Source organism: Cynara cardunculus, unplaced genomic scaffold (assembly GCF_001531365.2).
Source record: "Cynara cardunculus var. scolymus isolate 2C unplaced genomic scaffold, CcrdV1 Un_Scaffold_2427, whole genome shotgun sequence".
In the NCBI taxonomy this organism is placed as follows: Eukaryota; Viridiplantae; Streptophyta; class Magnoliopsida; order Asterales; family Asteraceae; genus Cynara; species Cynara cardunculus.
The window spans coordinates 65,437-68,681 of NW_020201088.1; the positions used below are offsets into that span (position 1 = coordinate 65,437).

The 3,245-nt window shown below is 34.2% G+C and overlaps 1 pseudogene; it reads right to left on the reverse strand.

The window, feature by feature from the left end:
* The window catches only part of LOC112503033, a 16,679-nt pseudogene that overhangs the window by 9,224 nt on the left and 4,210 nt on the right, over positions 1 to 3,245 (reverse strand).

Sequence of the window (3,245 nt, forward strand, 5' to 3'; positions counted from 1 at the left end):
GCTGGTTGGTCTGTCAGGAAGTTCGAGCGAGCATAGCAAGTCCTTAAAGGAATCATTCGGATAATTGCCAAACAGGTGAGTTCTCACGGCCCCACTTTTAATGCTTTTTATATTTTCTGGGGGAAAAGCATGAAATTGAGCAAACTTTGCATGTTTATGTATTTGAAATATTGGGACTAAAGAACTGTTTAGTCGATGCTTTGTTCAAAACTTTGGACTAAGGAACTGCTTAGTCAAGCTCTGTTGAAACCTCTGGACTAAGGAATTGCTTAGTCGGGTTCATTATGTTTTGTTTTGACAACTTTTTCTGCACTTAGAATAAATGCTAAATTGATGCGCTTGAGAGTATATGTTTCCAAATAAAAGTCCCCGTTCGTACACGCTACTTGTTAACTCGGGTACATTCTCGGGCCGTGGTATTGTAGATAGCCGTTATTGTGTTGACAATCCCACCTAGAAAGGGGTGCACAATTACCTATGTTTTCTAGCCTAATCATGTGGAATTGGACCACCGCTGAATTAGCGCTTTATCGAACCGTGGGACCTAAGTAGTGAATGGGCTACTTCTAGTTGTTCGAAAATTAATGGGGCATATTGGTCAGGTAAGGCTCAGTAGCGAGGCTCAGTAGCGTCTCAAGTGTTACATCGCGAGGGATTTACATTTATTAAGTGCAAAGAATTCGCATAAGTTTGCTATTACTTGGTTTATGCATTGAAATGTTTTTATGCATGTGAAAACCCTTGAACTCACCAACTCTTTGTAGTTGACCCCGCTTTCGTTTCCATGCTTTTCAGGTTCTAAGTGAGTGGTTTGGATTTTAAAGGAGCATACTTGGGTCAAGATCGATTAAGTCAGGATTTTGGAGTGTTTTGTGAACGCTATGTAATTTCAAATTCCTGTTATGTCGATGAACCGTTTTATTTTTGAACAACTTGAAATAGTGTTATTTATGAACTGTTGCTATGACTCGCTTGCCTGTTACATCTCGTGATTCCGCTTTAGCGGTGTGTGACAGTTTTGTGTACCGATATGTGGAACCATCATGTTGTGATTCCCACTGTTTCATAAGAAATTAAGTTATAAGTTGACGTAAACAAGCATGCATAATGGAGATACCATAAAAAAGTAAAGAGCGTCCAATATATACCTGAAAATCAAAGCTCGACAATTTCTATTACTTAGCTTTTGGTGGAAGATGACACTACTTTGGACATTGAACTCATATGATGATGTCGAAAGTAAACCATAATTGTACTCCATGTCCAAATTACAAAGCAACCAYTTGTCCACTGTTCCCTAATTAGTGCCATCATATAAACTAAATCACAAGWAACTTTTTATCGATTATACTAAATTGAATGTAGCATCACTCTTTTCTTTATTTATGTTATTAGATACATACCTCGTGAACATTAAGTGCCTTCATAACATTTTTATCATTAGCCCAACGGGTTGCATATTCATAATACTCATCCTGTGGAGAAAGAAGATTTCATACAAATATATATAAGTTCATTTTTTTGTTTTGGGGGGGGGGGGGGGGGTTGAGACTTGAGCGAGAGAGGGAGGAGGATAAGTACCCGACAAAAGGTGTAATTGACCGAAGATTGTATAGGAATCATTTTAATTTGATTGGTCAGTAAAGATCTCCGATTTCTGTTTCTTCTTGGACTTACTATTCTAAACAAATTGGTCTCGGTTGATTCGCAATCAGGATCCAAAATTTGTTGAATATTAATGTGTTTAACACGCTGACATTAAATAAAACAGTCTTATTGGTAGTGTGTCCAAGAAATAACGAAAGATAAAGGTCAAGTTTACTTGTACGAAATATACTTACTTTGTTGACTTCATGAATATTTGACATGCATAACAAATTGTTAGAATCAGCTTCTGCATATTCTCCATTGCAACCATTTCTAGTTGACTGGTAATTCACAAAATGAAGTACGTTTTTTTATCAGTTTTATCTTTGATTTAACGAATAAAACATGAAACACGTGATGATTAAATTTTTGCATTACCTCAAATAATTCCTTGGATATAAGTGCCATACGATACACATATTCAAGCCTGGAGTCTATATCACCAGTTTTATCTGTCAACGGGTTTCCTGCAATATATCCCTATGGTTTTGCACCATCAATGTCCTTAACTTGGTATGGTCTTCCACATCTAATGCAAGAAACTTATTTAAAAACCATTATTTGTCTCACATAATTTACTTACTTTAATGTTTATCGTCGGTTCTAATACTTCATTGTTACTTGTTGAAAAAAAATCAAAATGAATTGGATCCTTTGATTATTTTTTTCCTTAATAAAATTTTATTTATGGGTGAACTTTGTTATTGCATTAAAGATTGTATAAATTGAAGAAATAAATAGCAAAAAAATATATTATCCCTTTGTACAACTCTTCGGTAATGATCGGAATAACAATACCAGAATAAGAAATTCCAGTAACATACATAGGATTGTTTAAAAACTTCGGATGATCCCTAACAAACTGCAATAATTGTACATAAATGTCAACGAACGAACTTACTCGATAGGTATATGTTGAACTTCCACTAACCTTCCTTATGAATTCAATTGTCTGTGATGCCGATAACGTATCACTCGAACGAATAGCTTTTGAGGTTTTTGTATATGAATATCCGGTTAATGTGGGTGCATCCAAATATATGACATTAGCCACCTTTAAAATCCCATAGGATATACATGTAATTCATCATAAGATGATATATCAAAACCAATTATGTAACTCAACAATGTATTTCATATGAAAGCAGATTAATTATTTGAGTTAGGCGCACAAACATACCTTTGTTCAAGAATTCGGATCCAATTGTAATGCTGGGACGTTATCAATATAATTACCATACAGAAATTGCATTGGACCTATACAAGAATGTGAATTCAATAACATATATTCAATATATTATACGGACATTATCTGAATAATTTCCATTTGAACCGTATATATACACACATACATACATATATAAGGGGCGAAAGAGAGAGATATAGAGGAAGGATCATGCAAAAAGTTGTTCAACTTACAAAAACACAATAAGTTTCTAGATCACAAACTTATATAGATGAGCTATAAAATGAAAATCACAATCATTTGTAAAAACCGTACAAACCACCTTCATACGTCGATTTCATTGTTTAATCTTATGAAATTTTTTTATGAAATTGTTTAATATTGTGAAATTGTTTCATATAATACTTTTTTT